The sequence below is a fragment of the Lissotriton helveticus genome, chromosome 8, assembly GCF_964261635.1.
Source record: "Lissotriton helveticus chromosome 8, aLisHel1.1, whole genome shotgun sequence".
Lineage (NCBI taxonomy): Eukaryota > Metazoa > Chordata > Amphibia > Caudata > Salamandridae > Lissotriton > Lissotriton helveticus.
In genome coordinates, this window is record NC_136069.1 from 1,467,014,900 (window position 1) to 1,467,037,776 (window position 22,877).

At 51.0% G+C, this 22,877-nt stretch overlaps 1 protein-coding gene across 4 annotated transcripts in view; it reads left to right on the forward strand.

Annotated features, from left to right (window-relative positions):
* CFAP298 (cilia and flagella associated protein 298) overlaps positions 1–22,877 on the forward strand; it is a 142,276-nt gene that overhangs the window by 54,184 nt on the left and 65,215 nt on the right. The window lies entirely within an intron of this gene.

Genomic DNA, 22,877 nt, shown 5'->3' on the forward strand with positions numbered 1-22,877 from the left:
GGCTCGGAGAAAAAGGCCCATCGGGGAGGGGCCTGAGAGGCAGGTGTGTTCCCGGGCCCCCGGGGTCCCGGCGGGCGGGCCCCGGGTGTTGGCGTCCCCCGTCTCAACATGGCCGGGCCTCACGGAGCTCTGCATGAGCAAACTCGGAGAAAAAGGACCATCGGCAAGGGGCTGAGCAGCATGTGCATACCCGGGCCTCTGGGGGCCCCGGCGGGCAGGCCCGGGTCCTGCCTTCCCCTGATTTAGAATCCCGGGCTTTTGGCAGTGCGGCAGGCCGGGGGACAGGGCCGAGGGCCCTAGCACCCGACCCGGGGCCCGGCGCGGCCACTGGACCCAGCCGTGGCTCCCAGGGCCCGGGGGCGCAGGGGAAGCCTTCCCCATGCCCTCTGCACCCCGTCCCAGGCACCCGGCCACGCTGCAGTCCCAGGGACGGACCCAGGTCTGGGGCGGCATCCTGGCCCGCCTAGCTGCCGGCTGATGACCGCTAGGCCGACAAGGGTCCCAGAGGACCTTGTCCCTAGTAATCCGGAGGAAGGCTACCCCTCTTTCTGGGAACAAGTGCGCACCGCAAGGCTCGGGGGACCCTAGGCGCGAACGTGCCCGACCTCCTGGAGCCCTGGCTGGGATCTGGGAAGCGAATGGCACTTCATCGGGACTTCCAGGGAAACCCGTCCATCTGGTCGTCCCATAGGAAAGCATTGGGCGAGACCAGATGGCCGAGGCGAGAGGGGCAACCAGATGGCCGGGACCGAAATGACACCAGTCTACCTGCCCCGAGCCTCTGCGGGAGGGTTCCCGTCTGCCCTTCCAGGGCTCTGGGGCTCCAGGGCTCCAGGGCTCCAGGGCTGCAGGACTCCAGGGCTCGGGAGCCGCGGGGCTCCGGGGTTTGCAGGGCCCAGTACCCATGGAGCCCTTCCCGGGTACTTTCCCACGCCGCTGGCCGGAGGAGGGAGCCCTGGACGCCTGGGAGGTGTTGCCCGGGAACACAGCCCATCTGGTCCCCGGCAGGGATCCGCCAGCCCAAGAGGGGTCACAGAGTACCTTGTCCCTAGTAATCCGGAGGAAGGCTACCCCTCTTTCTGGGAACAAGTGCGCACCGCAAGGCTCGGGGGACCCTAGGCGCGAACGTGCCCGACCTCCTGGAGCCCTGGCTGGGATCTGGGAGGCGAATGGCACCTCATCGGGACTTCCAGGGAAGCCCGGCCATCTGGTCGCCCCGTAGGAAAGCATGGCGGGCGACCAGATGGCCGAGGGGAGAGGGGCGACCAGATGACCGGGACCAAAATGATGCCAATCTGCCTGCCCCGAGCCTCTGCGGGAGGGCTCCGGGGGCTGCAGGACTCCAGGGCTCGGGGACTCCAGGGCTCCAGGGAACCAGGGCTCAGGGCTCGGGGCTCGGGGGCTGCAGGGCTCCAGGACTCCAGGGCTCGGGGGCTGCAGGGCTCCGGGGCTCCGGGGTTGCAGGGCCCATGGAGCCCTTCCCGGGTACTTTCCCACGCCGCGGGCCGGAGGAGGGAGCCCCGGACGCCTGGGAGGTGTTGCCCGGGTACATAGCCCATCTGGTCCCTGGCAGGGCACCGCTATCCTGGGAGGGTGTCCGGGCATACCATTGCCCCATGTAATCCGGAGGAAAATTACCCCCCTTTCTTGTAATTTGTGCACTCAAGGTGACAGAGGGGACCCAGGGCACAAACATGCCCTACCTCCTGGAGCCCTGCCTGGGATCCGGGAGGCAAATGGCACCTCATCGGGACTTCCAGAGAAGCCCGGCCATCTGGTCGCCCTATAGGAAAGCATTGGTCGCGACCAGATGGCCGAGGCGAGAGGGGCGACCAGATGGCCGGGACCGAAATGACGCCAATCTGCCGGCCCTGAGCCTCTGCGGGGGGGCTCCAGCCTGCCCTTGCAGGGCTCCGGGCATGCAGGGCTCGGGGGCTCCGGGACTGCAGGGCTCCGGGGCTGCAGGGCTGCAGGGCTCTGGGGCTCTGGGGCTCCAGGGCTCGGGGACTGCAGGACTCGGGCTGCAGGGCTCCGGGGCTCCAGGGCTCGGGGACTGCAGGGCTCGGGCTGCAGGGCTCAGGGGCTCCGTGGCTGCAGGGCTCCCGGGCTCCAACCAGGCCGGGGAGATCAGGGAGTCTGCCCAGGCACGAGGGACCCCTGTCCAGGGCACACGGACCCCCAGGACGCGCCCCCGTTTTCCACAATTTTTATTTATTTTTTTTCAAAATTTTGCGTAGTGTGCGTAGTGGCACTACGCCCAGCCCTAGTTTAGAGAAGATCTGGGTGGCATTTTTTCAAGTATCCGAGAGTGCTTTCTTCTACATCATTGAAAAGACTCAATAGGTCGGACTACTCTAGAGGTACACTGGTAACATGTTAATCATGGAGTCTTGTGTGGATATGTTAATGCTTGGCACTATCTTATATCAATTTTCGTTACCCTTATCTGAATGGGGATTGACAATAAATGTTTTGATTCATGGTGTTTGAAGCCACAGTGGTGTCTATAAATGTCTAATGGGCATAATAGTGGTTACCACTCAGGTTTTCAGTGAAAGGTTTTTACATGCATGGTGGTGAATCTGTCACTCGTGATATAACTTGAGGTTTGGTGGGTAGCTGTATTTTTTAGTTGGTCCCTAAAATCATGCAAAAATTACGGAAGGAGAAATATTGCATTTACCTAATTAGATTTGTTCTGTTTTTGAACACTTTGGCCCCCAAACAAAGGACTGTGGGTCCCGAAATGCACAGGGCAATGATCAATCTCTTTTGTGGACCAAATAGACGAAGATGTTAACAGTTTTTTATTAACAAATGATATGTTATGCAATGAACACTGTCGAATTTAACTTAGGATTTTGATTATGTCAAAATAGCGTATTATAGTGTTTAGACATATGTATAAATTTATTAAACAAACTACTGATAAGATCAAATAATGTTGAAAAATTTTCTGGAAAAGTTTATATAATATTGTGTTAAATTGTTTACCTATGAAGTTAAATACACGCATCAGTGCATACAGGCGATTCTGGCAATTGTTTTTCCGGAATTTGCTTTCACAACCATACAAAGAGGACACGCACTACATTTTTATATGTTGGGGTTTCCCACAAGTGGATTTCTGGGCACTGCAGTTTCCCCTTCAGCAGAGGGATGGATCTTGGAGATGCATTACATCATGCCTAGAATACAGATCTTTACCATGCATTCCCACCAATTCCACTTATCCTGCAGGTCTTTCGAATGGTGAATTGGACAGAGCTCAAGTCATTCACATTGTGCCAGATTGAGCAGCAAGGACTTCGTACGTGGAGGTTCTGGACGTGTGTTTTTCCTTGTTTGCCTCTGGTAGACTGGGACGAACTACTGTCACAGTTCCACCCCAATCCTCAATGCCACTGTCTGCATGGTTGGAGATTGATCAGGGGAACTAGAGGTTTTTCTAGTTGACTGAGAAGGAGTCACACTTCATTTTCAAAGCTAAAATCCTATTTACGAAATCGGTTATGTGAAGGTTATTGGGGCTGGTTTTCCGCTTGCCATTCCTTCCAGAATGTAGACCTAGGTGGTCTAAGCTGTTTTGCTTTTTTTATGACACTGGTTGGCAGTTGGCATGGGTATTGGCAATTTAGCCATGATGTCTACTTTTCTCTGCCTTACTGACCAGCCATCATTATTAAAATCACTCTTGGTAATTAGATTCCTGAAAGGTTTGTCTCATGTTTTCTCCAGTTCCATTAGCTTTTCTGTAGGAAAATGTGTTGTATCACGTTTAAACCCCTAGAGTTTTGTCTTTTGGATTACCTGTTTTTTGGACGTTTACTGTGAGTGAGTCACAGCGATGGTCTCTCTCACTGTAAACTCTGTTAAAATGAAATTGGAATGCTAGCCACCATTGCCTGCCTTTTTAAAATGAGGTCTGCTACTCCAGCTTAGCTGGGATAAGAGGCTCTGGGTGGACTGCATATGAACATGTGGGCACACCTATGTTGGCTGAGTGAATGGGCATTTATCCAGCTCCGACTGCTACCTGCCGTGGCGTAACAAAGTCCCCTGCCTTGCAGGGGGGGGGGAGACCTGAGCTCCAGGGGGCCCCCTCAGCACAGTACCCTGGCCTGAGAGCTCCTGAGTGAGTCCGAAAGGGTCCCCCCCCTCCCTGACTTTGGAGAGTGGCTTCCTCTAGTTTTGGTACGCCAATGGCTACCTGTGTACGGTTAGCCTGTCGAGGAAGGAACTATCAGAGATTAGAGCTGACCTGGCCTTATATTGTGAGTGGGCGTTCATGGTGTAAGTCTGTAGTGCTTAACTAGAAAGTGGATGTGCGTGCTGTGTAATACAGTGTGAGCGAAATCTGCTCCAAAGTACAGTTTCAACATTGCTAGACTGACAATAGTGTGACGCACCATTACTTTGATAAAGTGTCACTTTTGTCATATCTGCTCTGCTTCTGGCACTTGACCTTCTGGCATGTGTGAGTTGCTTAGCGCCAGGATGCTGCTCTGGGATTAGCAGTGGAGTTTAATTCTTGAGCATTTGTCCTATTTCTCTGACTCCGCTCCTAATTAGATCCCAGGCTTGTGTTCCCTCTACTGGACCAAGTTGATTACTCTGCTGGCCTGCTTGAGGATTAATGCCTCCCCACACAATGAAGCCATTTTCCAGTGATTAGGCCTGTTCCTGGTAAAAGAAAGGGAGTGGACGGAATCTGCATATGATAATTACTTTTTACAGTGCACCAGGTTTGTGAAGGCTCATCCCAAGGAGGACACAAGGGAGAAGGTCAGACTTCTGGAGCCAGTCATAGATGGTAATGTCCTTTGAATTTTTGGTTTAAAGGGTCCAGTCAGCTGTGCCAGTTAGGGGCGGGCTTAGGCTTACAGCGAAGGTCTTTCAAGAGGCAAAGTGAAGGCTCCGCCTTAGAAATTCCCCAAATCTGGACCTGGGGGAAGCAACTCTGGAGGAATGCCCAAGAGTAACAGAGTAAATCTGATCCTTACTGCAAGGATGGATTAATGGACTTCTGACTTCAGTTGCCCCCCTGGGACTAAGCTTTGTTTCTCTAGGGCTAGAGGCACTAGTCCCCCTACTCCCTCTGAGGGGACCTGCTTGGGCGTGGGGGAGGATTGACCCGTCAATCATTCCCCTGGATCTTCTGTGGGCTGGTCCTTTCGTTGTGTGACCTCAGGAAAGAGGAGGCCCAGACCCTTCAGTTGACCCAGGTGCTCTGCAAGTGGCTAAATGACCTGGAGGTTGTAGACAGAGTGGACACTGTGCCTTGTGAGCTCTAGGTAGTGCTGAAGACCCCTGGCTCAGGAAAAGTCCAAGGCTCCGAGATAGGTTTGGTGCAAGGAGGGACTTTATTTAAAATCAAGCTCCCTGAAGAAAAAAACAATGAGAGGCAAGGAAGCTCAGAATCAATAGTCCCTGTGGCTTGGGCTAGCCACAAGGAGCAAAATGACAACAAAATCAACCAAGATCGGCCCTACAAACCTTATTAATAAGCAAAGCCTTTGGGTAAATGAGTGCACCAGAATCCTCTGTCGCACCAAACCACATGCACATTTTCTGTTTCTATGGTGTCCCAGACAGGGTAGAGCCTCTGTCTAAAGTTGACCTGTTGAAAAGGGACTTGGGCGGAGTGTTGGTCACCAAGGTTTGGAAAAAGGGACGTCAGGAAGTGGTGTTAGGAGCTGGTAAAGTGAGAGAGGGGCTCAGGGTGTTGAGCAATGTGAGTTGCGGTCAAGAGATCCGATGTTTTCAAGAAGGAAGGGTATCGTCCTGAGGTCTTTACTCTAATATGGCCCATAAATGATCTCAAGATTCTTCGATTGGGTGAGTGCGCAGACCTTTACACTCTTCTGGTTACAGGGCTTTGTTTTCCGCTTAAGCCCATCTCCTAAAATGCAGTTGTCCAATACGCTGTGGCTAGGGTGAATGGTAATTTCCAGTACCTGTTATCACCCATTTAGTCCTGGGGGTTATATGGATTTCCTCAGGAGAACTTTTCTACAATTTTAAGCTAGAGAGTCAAGAGCTACAACGGAGTAATTTGTTCTCGGTAGATGGAAGATTGCAGACTTTATTGCCTGCGAGTTATACACATCCTTTTCAACTTTGCACTTTCTTACAGATTTCGTAAGGTGAACCAGGTTCTAACATTGATAATGACTTCACCATCCGAGATGTAGTCTTGTTTAATGAGGTTTCTGACTGAAGATTGTGTTATGCTTGCTGTCTTGTCGGGGCACAGGCTCAGTGAATTTCAGGTGCTTTAAGTTTCGCTATTACTGGCAATTTTTTCCTGGCTTCCGCCTTTTGGCTCCCCAAGGTTGTGTCATCTGCTCCCTCTGAGGAGTAGGAGAAGAGTTGGTACAGACTGGAATCCAAGTCACATAACTTTATTTCGCCGATAAACAACCGGCATAAAAAGTATTCCACACAAACATATTCTTCAAAAATTAGCACTGAATATTACAAAAATTAGATAAGATAGATGGACTCTGGTTAACAACAATTAAAAGGTGAGAGGATAGAAATTATAACATAAAACCAGTCATATCCTAAGAACCATTAATTCATACAAACATACACAGAATTTAAGCACAAAACCCCCTTTGGTTGCATCTAAAAGGTCTGATTAGGGAGTTAATCTCCTCCTATTAAGGGCGGATAAATAAAACAAGGCCAAACCGAAGCATACCAAAGGATCCGGTAATGACTTGAGGTAATATAGCGCCAAGCGACATTGTCTAAAATTCAACTTGCGCATTAGAGGAAGAATGTATCTATTTCTTTCATAAATATATAATTTGCAAAAAAACAAAGTGCAGGTCATTCTGTGAGGATCGCATGTCACAAGGACAAAGAGGAAATTTGTCAATCACATATGTTTTAGATGGACATCCTAAGATTACAGTGATATAATTTAAACAAAATCTCAATAATATATATCTATGTTGGAGATTTGTAACAAATGTTAAATATGAAGATTTTAAATTGTTTATACTTGGTGCTATGTGGTATTGTCTGACTGTACACAGATTAAAATTGGACTCAAATCTTTTCTCTGCAGAGTAGGCTAATAGGCAAACCTTTAATTCTTTTTTTTGTTATTGATGTACATGATTCCGGGTGCCTATAAAGGTTAAATAGGCCAACATCCTGTTAGTTAGTCTCAATATATTTTAACCATTTTATTTTACCTACGCCATCAAGATTCAGGCATTCCTTAATAATGTCTTTAGTTCAGGCTAAAGTTTCTTTTCGCCACACTGCGTGCCACAGAAGAATTGGCACGATGCAGATCTTATCTGTAATGTAGGGGGCATCAGCTCAAGACGGCAAATATAGTTGGAACAAGATTGTGGGAAGGATACTATATTTTTCAAGAAGCCATCCTCTATACACTGAAGTTTGGAGATGTCAGCTATACCCCAAACAGCTGCCCCATAAGAGGCAACGGATACTGTTTTTGCACCATATATTTTTTTAATAACCTCTTATGGTTTGGTTCCAAGTTTCTTTACAAATCTAAAATGACCTCCAATATTTTTTTTCCATTAGGTTTGCTCTGCTGGCTACCATGTCTTACCAATGGCTATTCCTATCAAACATAATCCCTAGATAATTTAAAGAGTCCACAACCTCTAGTTTTATGCCATCGATATGCATTCCAATTTACTTCTGCAGTCTTGGGCCTGACACCAGAACAAAGGACTTGTTGTGATTAATTTTGAAGTCCATATTATTAATACATTTTGCATACTCCTACAGTATGGAATCAAATAGAGCCCAAGGAGAGCCGGTTATTGCTAGGTGACTAGAACAAAGATTTTTTGGGTGGATGATCGGGTGTTCATCAGATATGTGGGGCAGAAAAAGTGTCAAGCTGGTACCAAGCCACCCGTTTACATGGATGTTTCTCTGCATTAAACCTTGCAATGCCCTTGCTAAGAGTTCCATCCAAAGGTATTCAGGTGATCATTTTTGCACACTTTTAACAGGCATACTATCTGGATGTGCAGGCCAAGAGGATTTGCCATTTTGTGAGGTTAGTTTTGCATGACTCTTTGATGTGCCACTATACCTGCCTTTATCTCATCTCGTGGTTTGTTCAATTTTGTGCCTCAAAAGCAGAGTCATCTGTGGGAAAAATATCTATGAGAAGAATATGAATTACTTTTGGTAGACCCCTTTTTGGTGGACAACCTGTGTTCCTGCTGTTTCCTCACCTCCCTCCATCTGTCTGTTCTGAGGGACTGAGTAGTTTTCAATAAGGGTCAATGGTTTTTAAAGGGGAGTCTTTCAGTTTTTGTTACACTACACTACTTTCTTTGGTGGTTCCTTTTGGTTATCCACCCGTGGAGGGGGCAGAAAAATGAGAAGTACGTGAAGGGAGCCATAGATAGAGCCTCACTGTACTTTCTAGCAGTGCTGGGGAGCCATTGCTTTGTGTTTTTACAGAAACAATTAGTAATCGGTGGAAGTATCATTTTATTTTTTTATTTTTTATAAAGACCTTTATTTAGCAGATCACATCAAACATTCCTCGCCTACAACCCATCGGGCCGGCCAACATTGAAGACCCAATCAATGTACATTAATTTCAAAACACAGCCCATACCGTCAACCCGGGGGTACGGCGGCGTTGCAGAGTGTACAACTGTGGGATCTCGAAGGATAATGAGGGATGAGGAAGGTCACATTTTCAAGTTTAACACATATAAAAAGGTCGATGTGTGGAGGTTCCCCCGAAAAGGGAAACAAACAGAAAACACCCCCCCTTTAACTTGGTCGATACGTTACATGACTATCAGGTTCAGAGCAGTTCAGGTGCATATACGGTACCTAAACGAGTACGAGCGCTAGGAGTCTGGCTGCAATGGGCTGCCCTACATTTCCAGTGAGCTAGACTGTGTGGTCAGCGGGGGCTCACAGATGTTTCCCCTGTATTCGTTCCACCTGGACCATATTTCCACCCATTTGCGAGGGCAGCCTCGTGAGACATACACCGTCTTCTCCTGCAGCATGCACCAGTCCATGTCACATTTCCAGTCTCTCAGTTTCGGCGGGTTGGGATCACCCCACAGCCTAGCAATGTTGCGTTTAGCCACCATCAGCCCAAGCGTGACCCAAAGCCTCCCTTTGTGTGACAGGTCCGTTGGTTCCCAAATGTTGAGCAGACATCTTTTGGCCTCTAGCCGTAGTTCTACCTCCCACACCTCTTGCATGCAGCGGACCACTCTCCCCCAGTACAATTGCACTTTTTTACACCCCCAAAGGATATGAAAGAAAGTACTCTCCGCACCACAACTCCTTCTGCAGAGTCCGTCACCTTCTCTTCCCATTCTCTGCAACCTCGCACCTGAAATATAAATTCTGTGAAGTATCTTCAGTTGAATTAGGCGCAACCGGGCTGATATTGCCACCTCACGGGGAGATGCCAGAGCATAGGTCCCCTCCTCCTCATCAATTTCTAGTCCATCCGCCATCCACTTCTCTTTTAAGGGAAGGAGTAGGTCGGGGGAGTTATTAAGTAATTTTTTGTATGTGAGGGATATAGCATGTTCTGGAATGAGGCCATCTAACAGCCTGTCTTCAAGAGGTGAGCATAGAGGCAGTGTAGTGTCTGGCGGAATGTTTGTCTGAAGTGAGTGTCGCAACTGTAAGTACCTAAAGTATTCGGTGTGCGCCAGTTCATACGTTGCCTGCATGTGATCGAATGTGTGGACACCTTTAGGGCCCCAGACGTCTTTAATTTGGGAGATCCCAATCAAGTCCCAATTCCGGAACCCTTTAGAGCGACCCAGGTTGCCTAACTTGCCAGAAGCCCAGAGCGGCGTAGCCATGGTGAGGACCCCGGACCAACCAAGTTTTTTCTGGGCTATGTGCCATATCTGTACCGAATGCTGTGTAGGGCCAGTGAGTTGATGTTTACCTATTTTGGAGTAGAGTGCGATTTCATAGTTTCCCCCCGGGAGTTGCCATCTGTCCATCCCATAGGCTGGATCATTGCCATCCCCGTAGGTCCCCTGATTAATCGCCGAGAGATGGGCCGCCCAGTAGTACTTACGGATGTCGGGTAGGGCAATGCCTCCGTCATACCACCCCAGTGTGAGTTTTTGCAAGGCAATACGGGGGGCGCGCGCCCAGAGGAGGGTACGCTGAGCGGCTACAATCGCTGTGAAGTAGGCGTTGGGCACCAGGTCAGGGTAATTTTGGAGGGCATATAGGAACCTAGGCAGCGCCATCATTTTGAATAAGGCAGCCCGGCCTAGCAGCGACAATGGCAGACCTTGCCAGGACTTGGCTTCTCGTTGGAGACGCCGAAGGGGAGGTAGTAGGTTACGCTCATAGGATAGGGCTTTGTCCGTGGAGATGAACACCCCCAGATACTTGAAGCCTTCCTCAACAACCGTGATGGGACAGGTGTCAGGAAGCTTAGGGGGCCCCCCTCTGAGGACATAAAGATAGGATTTGCTCCAGTTGACGTTGAAGCCGGAATTGCGACCAAAGCTAGCGAGGATATCGAGTGCAGCAATGATCGATCGTCGCGGCTTGGAGAGGTATAAAAGAATGTCATCAGCGTATAGGGATATTTTATCTTCCCATCCCTCCGCCCACTCTATTCCGCGAAGGTAAACGTCCTGTCTAATCCAGGCAGCCAACGGTTCGAGGGAGAGGGCGAACAGGAGAGGAGAAAGGGGGCAGCCCTGCCTAGTGCCACGTTCTAAAGTGAAGATCTCCGACACCTTATTATTCACTAGGACCTGTGCCAGCGGTTCCGAATAAAGGAGACGAACCCACGACGTGAATCGGGGTCCGAAGCCCAGCTTACGCAGGACAGCGAACATGTACGGCCATTCTAGTGTGTCAAACGCCATAGTGGCATCCAGGGAGACCACCAACGCGTCCTCCGTCAGTCTATGGCGCTGGCCAAGCACCCCGTGTAGGCGTCGGATATTGAGGGCCGTATTCCGGTGTGGCATAAAGCCCGACTGGTCAGGATGTACCAGCGTACTCAGTACTGGTTTGAGTCTATTGGCAAGTGCCTTTGCCAGTATTTTGGGCTCAGCGTTGAGGAGTGAGATCGGCCTATATGAGGCACAGTGTTCAACCGGTTTTCCCTCCTTTGGGATTGCCACTATAGTGGCAATTCGCTGGTCACGCGGCAGTATTCCCTCCTCTCTGCTTGTCTCAAACATGGCTTTAAGGTGCTTACTGATAGTATCCGGTTTAATCTTGTACAATTCTATCGGGAGGCCGTTGGGACCCAATGCTTTCCCAGGCCGGAGTTCCGTTATCGCGCGCCGTATTTCGGCCTCTGTGAGGGGGCTATCAATGGTCTCACGATCATCATCAGATAGACACGGCATTTGGATATCAGCAAGGAGGGCAATAGAGTCTTCCTCCGGACGGTCAGATACCCTCGTATAGACCTGTTTATAGTGTCTAGCAAACTCATCAACTATCTCTCGAGGCTCTGTGAGAATTGTTCCGGATTGCGTATGAATTAATGGGACTATCTTCTTGGCTAGCTGTTTTTTATCTAACCAGGCGATGAGCTTTCCAGCTTTGTCGCCCTGATCGTACAACCTACCCATTCTGTGTCTAGCCACCGTCTGGGCCTCCAGGGAGACCAGCTCTCTGTATTCTGCCAATTTGATCTGCCACTTATGCCTAACCATCCTGGCCCCTTTTTCGAGTGCCTCAGCCTCCAGTATAGCGAGGTCCGCCTCAACTGTAGTGACCTGACAGCGCCGTTCCTGTCTTTTACCTGCGATGGCCGAAAGCGCCTCCCCTCTTACCACCGTTTTAAATGCCTCCCATACCGTGACAGGGGAGTCTACCGATCCCAAATTCTCTTCAAAGTAGTGTGAGATGGAGGTGTCAAGTTTCCCCCGCGTGTCCTCGTTTTTTAGGTGCCAGGGGTTTATCGGCGCTACACACCCCTCCCTCCTGGTTTCGAACGTTATGCGTGTGGTAACTGGTGAATGGTCCGAAATGCCCCTGGTCAAGAGTGTGGCCTCCCGTATTGTAGTGTGGTGCTGCAGGACGGTGAGGATGTAGTCAAGTCGTGAGAAGGTATGATGTGGCCCTGAGAAGAAGGTGAATTGGCTATTTGTGGGATGAAGGTGACGCCAAACATCGGTGAGTCCAAAGGCCTCAAGAAAGTCAGCTAACCATCGCTGCCCCTGGGGGGCTGTCTATCCAGGAGCCCTGACACTACGGAATTGAAATCCCCGCCCAGGACTAACTGACCTTCGGGAAGGGAGAGCAGTAATTTGCCCAAGTCTGCAAAGGCTTGAGCCTGCAGGCCCGGCGGGATGTATGTCGAAAGCAGGTTGAGCGTGAACCCCTCCCATCGTCCTGTGACCACCGTGAAGCGGCCTTGTGGGTCTGCTTTAGTACTATCAATGTGGAAGGGCAGCGAGCGGCGCAAAAGTATCCCCACCCCCCTGGAACCTGAGGTGAAGCCAGAGTGCGAAGCGAGAGTATAGCCCCACCTGTTAAGGGCGTGACATGTATTACCCAGTAGGTGAGTTTCTTGCAACATTACTATGTCCAGTTGGTGTCGTTTAATGAGTTGAAGGACTATAGTGCGCTTGAGTCTGTCCCCAAGTCCATTCACATTCCAGCTCATGATTCTCAAGCTCTTTTCCCAATGCCTAGCCATAACCATTGCTTTGGAAACCATTTCTACTTCGCACCACTGAACCATGAATGACATCATAGATAATCACTTCGTACGACCATAACAAACCCCCAACTCCCCGTCCCTCCCCGGATCCCCCCCATTGGTCACCACCCATCCCGGAACCCCCCCGACATGCTCTAACAGTGCAAACAGTGATATGCATATTCGACAGTTCCCTTGATCTCCTCCCTGCCTGGACCTCAACCATCCCGCCCACCTCTGCAAAAACAACCCCCCCCCTCCCTGCTCCGTGGGTTTCAAACTACCCACCACCCCAATTAGCAGAGCGCCTGTCGCCCAACCCTACCCCGGTGAAAAAACCGAGGAACTTCTAACTCGGGATACACGTGGCCAGCTCCGTCCCGGCCGCCCCCCGGCCGTGTCCCAGGTCCTTCAGTCCCTCAGGCCTTGGGTGTGCAAGTACAAAAAGAGAGCCCGGCCCTAGATCCCCGGGCAGGCCCCATTCCGCCCCTTCGGAGCGCCCAGGCATACAAACAAGCACACTTTATACATTACTGTCCGGCTACTTCCAAGTCCTGTGTGCGTCGTGTCAGCGCGCTGTGTTTTCTCCGGGTGAGTCCCAACGGGGACTGTTAGATCTCGAGCGCCAGGATCGTTGACTTTGCCCCCCCCGCCTCAGCTCCCTCCGTCGCCGATCCCGGAGATGGTTGTCCATTGTCTCTCCACTGTCCGCCATTTTGGAGAGGGCGGGCCACGGCCAGCTTTGCGTCGATCCAGTCCTGTACTGTCGCTGGCGAGGTAAAGAAATGGGACCGGCCATCGTGTAGAACTTTTAGTTTTGCGGGAAAGAACATCATGTACCGAACTCCATGGTCTCGGAGCGCCGCCTTGACCCCTTGGAAGGACCGCCGTTCTTGTTGCACTTGCAGCGTGAAGTCAGGGAAAAACCGTACCGTGGACCCCTCGTATTGTAGATCACTGTGTTGTCTGGCAGCCTGTAGTATCGCATCTCGGTCACGGTAGTTAAGGATTTTGGCGATAATTGTTCGCGGTGGGGCTCCAGGCTTGGGAATCGGAGCCCGGTGGGCCCTCTCTATAGTGAAAATCTTGGAAAGTCTCTTGGGCTTAAGGTGATGGAGTATCAGGTCTTCAAGGAAAAGCTCCATACTGTCACCCTCCAGGTCTTCCTCCACGCCCACCACGCGTATGTTGCTCCTTCGAGCCCTACCTTCCTGATCATCGAGCCGCAGTGCCATCTGTCGGTGCTGGTGGACCAGCTCGTCGACCCTGCTTGTGAGCTTCTTCTCCGAGTCCTGGAGGGCCTTAATGTCCACCTCATTGGCTTTCGATCGTTCTGCGGTCTTCCCCAAGTCGGTGCGGAGCAGATTCACCTCGATGGTGATCTTGTCCATCTTTGTTTCTAGGTTAGTGCCAAGTGTCTGGATCGCGGCCATAATGGACGTCAGAGAGGGTTCCGCCTTCCCCACGACCTCCCTCGTCTCTCCCCCAGGCTGTGTCTGGTTCTTAGGCACAGTATATTGGTCCAGTTTATTCGCTTGGGGAATTGCACCCCCTTTAGGCTTCATGCTCAATCTGGTGCCTCTGGGGTCCGATGACACGTCGCCCACCCTCTTCCTGAATGCCGCCAGTTCTGGTCCACTCCCCGCTCCAGCCGATCTCAGGCAGAGACAGAGACTCTGTCCCACAGCAGCCGCCGTCCAGGCGCTATAGTAGTGCGGGGCCCACTTCCAGGGGTGTGTCAGGGATTTCACGTCGCGATCCGATGCCTCCCAGGTCCGTTATTGCCTCCAGCCGGTCCTCCTGCCGTCAATTTCCCCCGGGGCCAGCCTCCTCCACAGCCGTGGGACGTGTCCAGCCCACAGGGGCCACCTGTATGCAGCAGTGAAGGGCAGCTATTCTGTGGAAGGCTGGGAGCAGCACAGGCCGGGCAATCTCACCACAGCCCCCGCGGTTTACACGCTGTGCACGGCAGTCCCTCTTACCGCTTGGGTAGTCGAGCAGCAGAGGTCCCGGGTCTCCCGTGTTCAAAGGGCTTGACGTTCCGGCCTTTTTGGCGCTGATGCTGAGGCCACGCCCCCCGCCTTCGCGCCTCACAGCCGCGGCAGGCCGCAGTCCGGGACCTCGAGTGGCCGACTCGGCCGTATGCGGGCTCCAGGGGTGGGATGTCGGGTCGTCGCTGTCAGTCGCGGTCGGAATCCGGGGCCTCCGAGGGTCCGTTCAGCCTGGAGATCTCACCGAGGAGTCACCACACCTGAGGGAGCTGGGGGCCGTCTGCGGAGAGCCTCCCAGCCAGGATTTAGAGCGGATTCTTAAGGGGACACTGACGGTCCCGGCGGAGCTGGGGATTCAGGCGGCCATTTCCATCGGCGCCTGGCCACGCCCCCCGGAAGTATCATTTTTGTAATACATATGTCAGAAGAATGCTAGAGCCTGCCCGCCAACCATGTAGAATGGAAGAACTTTGCCACTGGCACATATGGTGCCGTGCTGTAGAGGGTTAGGAAGGCACCAAGGGCCAGATGTAGGTAAAATCAAATTTGCGAGTCCTTAATAGCAAATTTTACCGATTCGCTATTAAGGACTCGCAAAATTGAATGTAGGTAAGAATTGCTAAAATATTAGCGATTCCTTAATATTCCTTAATCACGAATCGCAAATTGAGATTCGTTAATAAGGAATACCTACCCATTCATTCCTATGGGCTAGGAGGCCCATAGGAATGTATGGGAAGATATTTACTATTTGCGATTCGCTATTAAAGAATCGCAAATATCCCGAGCTATTTCAAGGGTGCCAGGGTGTCAAAAGGACACCCTGTTGCAAACATGAAATGTGCATGTGTGCACATGTGGCGCACATATATGCCCTAAGGGCATGAGTGTGTGCCACATGGTACTTTCAAAAAAGCAAAAAAGTGCTTTTTTTAAAGGAAATCGCTAATTACCACCAACTTGAAGTTGGTGGTAAATAGCGATTCCTTAAGCTAAAGTGCACTTTCTTTTGAGCTACTTACATTGCATTTAAGGAATCTCAATTTGCAATTCCTTAAATGCAAGAGCAAAATAAGGAATTGCAATTTTGCGATTCCTTATTTTGCTAGTAGGTTTAAACTCACCTACATTGCTCGCAGTCAAATAGCGATCGCAAACACTGAAATTCTGTGAATTTCAGCGCTAGCGCTTGGTATTTGGCCACCTACATCTGACCCCAAGTCTGCAAATGAATGAGAGCTAATTCCTGCAGAGCTTATTATTCCTTGTACCAGGTACACCAGTAGAGGCACTAAAGGTAAACATAGAGCTGAAGCCTTGATTTCTATAAAATATGTCTTGTACTGGGCTCGTCTGAGAACAAAGCCAGCCATGAAAACGTACTTAAAAGAATTTCTTGATGTCTGGACTAATAAAGATTTCCCAAAATTGTGATGGCTTGATCACATCTCCCAAAAGCTAAAAGAAATAGGAATGGCTGTATTTTGGTAGAATCCTGGGACAATGGATAGATCAAGCCTTGTAATAAATAAAAGGCGCTATTGGAATCAGACCCTGGCCAAGTGACACGAAATAGCAAATATTCAGTTATAGTTCCTGATCAGCAAGGTCCTGTAAAATGTACATGGACATTATATTCCTGGAGGCAAACATTAGTTTGTATCTAAGATTCAGACAGAGTATTCCCAGCGTTGGCCTGTACAAAGAAGTGGACTATTAAACTGAACCGCTCTGCTCTTTGTAACGGTGTTGAAGAGGGCAAGGAAAGCCTACTGCATTTTATGCTTTTATGTGCTGATTCCCATGTCCGCGAGGAGGCAGTATTTTCAACCCCTGTTTAAGAAGCATAAAAGGTGCTACATGTAGGCAATTCTACTGAACCACCGAACAGACACAGATGCCATTCTATGCCTGTAGCCTCCAATGTCTTTTTTTGTCTTGAAACCCAACTAGACTCGGACCACTTTAAGGTCTTAACAATTAAACTCTTATAATTCGTCTTTTTTAACTTATACTATTATCTGGCCAATCAACCAAAAGTGATCCCTGCTTTTAAAGGACATGATTAAATAATTTTGAACGTATATTCATATTTTTAATGTAATTACTTTATATGATGTGTTTTATTTGAATGGCTTGTTTTTAACTGCAATAAATAAATGTAGATCTTTGGGAGTATCGACCATGCACCAGAAAGAGCAGTGCCGAAAGTAACCCATTTGTTCTCTTTCGAGGAAATGCTCAGCAATCTACCCTAGTTCCTTGCGTTCCTGGAGGCACAAAAAGGATGGAAACTCCCCCGCTTGCTCCTGCCAAACAGTGACTTTTTGTTGTTCTTGGAGCAATTTAAGGAATTCCTGCTCAACATTTGTAATTTTGATAAATGAAAAGGGGGGGCCCTCGGCCCCCCCGCACGCATGGCGGCGCGGCGACCGTCTCACCTCCTCTCCCCTCGGGTCCTTCGACGGTGGGGGCGTGCCCTGGGGGCGCGGCCCACCACCGATTGGCCGGCGCCCCTCCTGACCCGGATTCAATGGACTGGTTCCGGGTCGGGGGGGGCGGGCGTTAGGAGGGGCCACCCGGCCCCTCGGGAATAAGAGGAAGGGAGCGCCCAGGAGACCCCCTTGTCCCTGGACGCTCCCTCGCTGAACGTTGTGCCCCGCGTTCGGGGCTTCTTTGTTTTCTAATTTTCCCGCCTTTTATATTTCAGGTTGAGCACTTCGAGGAGAGCGACATCGGTCTGGGATCGGCGTTGGACGCGAGGTAGCCGTGTTGGAGACTTTCCCCTGTTGTCTTCCTGCAGGGTTACAGGGTTCCCAGGACGTGGATCTCGCGCTGAGGGACGGAGGCTGAAGCCGCTTGTTGATCGTCGGTGCCGGAGGACGGAGGCTAAAGCCGCTTCCTGATCGTCGGTTTGTTCGCTTTGGCGCCCACGTCGCCATTATTGCAGTGAGCGGCGCACAAGTGAGTGTTGGGTGAGCGGAGTGAGAACAAGCCTGAGGCTCCGTCTGGTACCGGGTGCGGGCGGTTTTTGGCAACGCGGTCTATGGGGTTTGAGAACAGTTACAAGGCTTTCAGTTAAACAAAGGTCGGCTACATCAGCCTGTGTTGGGGTCTACAATTCGGGGGCATTTAGGAATTTAGCGATTGAGACGCTCTACCCCGCCGCATTTGAACGCGGGTGCACGATTGATTCTTTATTCTTGTCTCCACCCTAGACTCGGCAAGTTGTGGTTGTGCCGGTCTTTTACACGTACAGTGGATGACGAGGCAGGGCCAACACGTGGATGGGAGACCAGTGGAGGGACTGCGCAGTGGTTTAGGACAAAGCAAAAGCTTTCTATTGATCATATGATTTGATGCTTGTTTGATAGTAGCTGTGGGTTATAAGGGGTGCATTGAATTTTGTAATTTGATGTGTTGGGTCTGGTGCACATTGTTGAGGGGATGTTTCATTACTGAAGGGTATGAACTACTAAATGAATGCTTTCAAGAGACAAACAAGGTGGCATTTTTATTAACTACGGAATGAATTGCTTTCAGGAGACAAACAAGGTGGCATTTTATTAACTACTGAATGAATTGCTTTCAAGAGACAAACAAGGTGGCAATTTATTAAAAGTTTTCACTGTTGAGGTTTGGTGTTATAAAACGTTTTCTTGCTTTATGACACGGGATTAATACCTGTTTTCAATTTCAGGCAACCTTAATTACATTATTGGCACGTTTCACTCGCAGACAGGGCACAGGACGTGGCGAGGGCTGTGATCGCAGGTCATCTTCGCCGCCGAGTGCACGGGACTGGTCGGTAAGAGGGGTACGGGGGGCTAGCATTCATTGCTCCAGGTGGCCGCCGGGTGATTCTACATTAGGTTTACTCACCCCCTTACATAAGCGGACAAGCCGCTAGTGTTGCGGTCGCCGTTGCATGGTGCTGAAAGCCCCCTGGTGACCCTCCATCTGAAAGGTACACACAGTTGACCGGTTGGGAACTAAGTAGGCAGCGGGTGTTTTTTTTGGGGTAAGCGTCATGCCAGGTCCAAGGGGTGGAAAAAGGGGGTCCAACATGGAGGCTATGATGCGGGCTATGATGCGGGAGATGAGCGACATTAAACAACAGCTAGGACAAATTAAGGAGCGGGAAGCTCGGTTGGAGGACAGAGAGGGCGAGGCACCGGGCCCGTCCGGGAGACCGATCCGCAAGAGGGTGGCACCAGTGCCAAGAGGGGAATTTGTCACCCCGCAAGGGAAACCTAGGTCCAAGAGACCCAAGGAGGCGGTCCCCACCCCAGGCCCAGTGGATCCGTTACCCGCCGCACCGCCCGCGGTGGTCCCACCCCCGCATGTGCCTACACCCATTGCCCCTGTGGTGCCGGTGCCGGCAGGTCAACCAGTAGACGCTGGGTCTGCTCCCGCACCGGTGCCCACAATCCCGGGTACAGGCGGGCCACACCCGGCGCCCGCCCTGCCAGCTGTGCCAGGACCACTGGGCATAACCCCAGTGGTACCTGTTGTCCCGGGGGGTAATATAGATTCAATGCCACCCGAATTGTTATCTCAGTTAACGGCCATGATGCCATGGCTCCAAAAAGGGGGAGCCTTCCCGAATTCTGCAGACCATGCGGCAGAGGCGGCAAGGTTTGTAGAAAAAATCAGATCGGCACCGGTCGCCGACAGTGTTGCATTGCCAATTTCTTCTCCCCTTGCAGGTCCAAGTGTTCCCCAGCTGGACGGAGTAAAAGGGCAGCCGCCCCCGGTGCCCGCACTTGGTAAGGAAGTGGCATTGCCGCTCTTGGGGGACGGTGTGATACCTTCCAGGAGCGAAAATCTAGCTCAGCATGTGTCTTTAGCTGTGAAAGAAATGATTTGGGCTGATAAATACGTGTACATTTATTCTTTATTGTTGGATAATAGGGAAATGGAGCAGGCAAAAGCACTGAAAGAGTGGATGCTCCCAAGTGAATGGAGGGCGCAGTGTACTAGATTCAGGGTTGAGGAAAATCTCAATAATTGGATGCAAGCATGGGCTGTTTTCACTGCAGTTAAGGCTGAGCGTCCTCCAGATCTGCAGGCTGCATTGGCTTGCTACTCGAGCAGGATTGTGGGGTGGAGTCAACAGTATTCTGGGGAAGCATGGAAGGGTTATGATGTCAACTTTAGGAAGGCATTGGAATTCAATAGATCATTGCCATGGGACTCGGTAGATTCCATGGCTTGGCACAAACAGTTCTCTGACACTGCACCGCCCCCTCAGTTCGGTGCGGTCAAGGCGTTCACTAGACCGCAGCAGCCCTTTCGGCCCCCCCAAACGAGTGAAGTACCTGGGAAATTTAGGGCAGGTGGGCCGGAGAAGAAAGGGGTGTGCTGGGATTTTAATAGGCGTACCTGCACAAGGGCCGCGTGTAAGTTTAGGCATGCATGTGCCTCCTGTGGGCACCCCTCTCATCCAGAAACTACCTGTAGGTCCAAGCAAGGTAACACAGGACAGAGGGGTAGGGGAAAGCCACTATAAGTCAGACAGGTCACGCCCCCCCACTCCAGTGGATGTGGTGGCAATGATTCCATTGTTGAACAGATACCCTGACCACAAAGCGGCCACCCTACTCCAGGAAGGTTTTTCTAAAGGTTTTAGGATCCCGGCCGGGGGATACACAGGCAGTGCGCACTGTAGAAATCAATTATCAGTCACACACAATCCGGCTGTTGTGGCCGCCAAAATTGACAAGGAGCTTTCCTTAGGCAGGATATCTGGCCCTTTTTCTGCAGTGCCAGTGCCCAATTTTGTGTGTTCCCCACTGGGAGTTGTCCCCAAGAAAGAGAAGGGGCAATTCAGATTGATTCATAACCTGTCAGCGCCAAAGGGGGCCTCACTGAATGATGCCATTGACGAAGGTATCTGTAGTGTTAAGTACGCCTCTTTTGATCAGGCTGTTACCTTATTGCAGGCCACTGGACCCGGGGCGCTGATGGCGAAATCAGACATAGAGTCCGCCTTCCGCCTCCTCCCAGTCCACCCGGCGGACCAGCATCTTTTAGGTTTCACCTTTAGGGATAGGTTCTACATGGACAAATGCATGCCTATGGGTTGTTCTATTTCTTGCGCCTACTTTGAGATGTTTAGTTCATTTCTTGAATGGGCCATGAGACAAGTGACGGGCCATCAAAGGGTCATGCATTACTTAGATGATTTCCTCTTCCTCGGTACAGCGGGTTCTCAGGAGTGCGCACTGGCATTGCAGGAATTTTGCGTGCTCATGCGGGCTTTTGGGGTCCCGCTTGCGCCTGGGAAGACGGTGGGCCCGACCACCTGCTTGGAATTTCTGGGCATCGAGATTGACTCAATGGAGAGATGTTTTAGACTACCTAAGGACAAGGTGTGCAAATTCAAGACATCGCTACAGTTATGCCTCCGGAAGGAGAAGGTCACTTTGCAGCAATTACAGGAGGTGGTAGGGCAACTGAATTTCGCACTAAGAATCATCCCAATGGCTCGCCCCTTCTCTCGCTCCATCGCGCACGCGATGAAGGGGCTGAGGGAAAAGCACCACCGCACGCGCCTATCGTCTGAAATTCGCCAGGATATGCTTATTTGGATGGCATTCCTGGAGGATTTTAACGGTAGGGTGGTCTGGCCCGACCCGCTCACGACATCAGCGGAGTTGGGACTATGGACTGATGCGGCCGGTAGTGTGGGCTTTGGTGCCATCCTAGGGAATAGGTGGGTCGCTCAACGATGGCCAGAAGAATGGAACACATGGGGTTTGCTCAGCAACATTGGCTTCCTGGAACTTTTTCCAATATGGGTGGCACTGATGGTTTGGCCCGAACACCTATGTAACCAATCAGTGGTGTTTTGGTCAGATAACATGACAGTGGTGGAATGTATCAATCAGCAGGGGGCGCGGTGTCCTTTCATACTTCGTCTGATCAAGGAAATTGTTCTGCGGTGCCTTAAACTGAATGCTAATTTTAGAGCCAAACATGTCCCTGGTGTTTTAAACAATGCTGCTGACTCCCTTTCTCGCTTCAAAATGCAGGTTTTCAGGGAACATCTCCCCACAGCAGACCCCTCGCCAGCACACTTCCCAGCAGTACTTTGGCAGATTGGTGCCCCAGATTACAAGACCTCGTGGTCGCTAGCCTAGCCCCCAGGACCAAGACGGCTTACGAAGGGGCGTTTCTGTCTTATTGTTCTTTCTTGGGGCCACAGTGGGAAGTGCTTTGGGCGAAAGAGGATGGGTTTGCAGCTTATTTAGAATGGATGCACAAGGAGGGGCGCTCGGTGGCAGCGGCAACCAGACATAGGGCAGCAGTGTCATTCTTCGCTCAAGCTAGGGGCTTCCGGGATCCCACTAATACCTTTATGATACGCAAGGCTTTAAGGGGATGGCGCCGTATTCAGGGACACCAGAAGGATAAGAGGAAGCCCATGGGGTTGGCCCGGCTAACAGCCTTACTGGGCATGCTGGAGATTGTTTGTAACTCGGAGTGGGAAGTGCTTCTTTTTAGGGCGGCATTCTCCCTGGCATTTTATGGGGCACTGAGAATTAGTGAACTGGTGGCAGGATCCAAGTCTGACATACTAGGTGGCTTGCAGAAGGCTGGGGTGACGATAAGGGGTGACACCATGTGGGTGGCTATCCAGAAATCAAAGACCGATCAGGAAGGTAGGGGTCACACCATAGTTCTGCAACGGGCCCCCGCCAACCCGTGCTGCCCGGTGAGGCACGTAGAATCACTCATGGGACTATTGGTCGGTTCAGCAGGCAGGGCGTTGCTCTGTCACGCCGACGGGAGCCCCTTGACCAGGTATCAATTCAGGAGAGTGTTCGAAATAGGGGTTACAAAAGCGGGTCTTGATCCTAGAGATTTTGGATCTCATTCCTTCAGGATTGGGGCAGCAACTGAGGCGGTGGCGGGGGGCCTCCCAGTGGAAAGAGTGAAGACAATTGGGAGGTGGTCGTCAGACTGCTATAAACGTTATGTTCGGATTGACATGCTATGATTTCCTGTCACTCACGCTTGGTCTCTTTCCGCTCTCTTACAGTTTCTCAGACCTGTTACGCAGGGGAGGAATTTGTCGTCGGGCACCGCCAATATTCATCGGCACGGAGCGGCGAACAGGAAACAACAAAGAACAATGTCTGGATTGTCGGTCATTCATATGTGAAGCGAGCGGAATGTGTCTTCCTGTCAGGTGA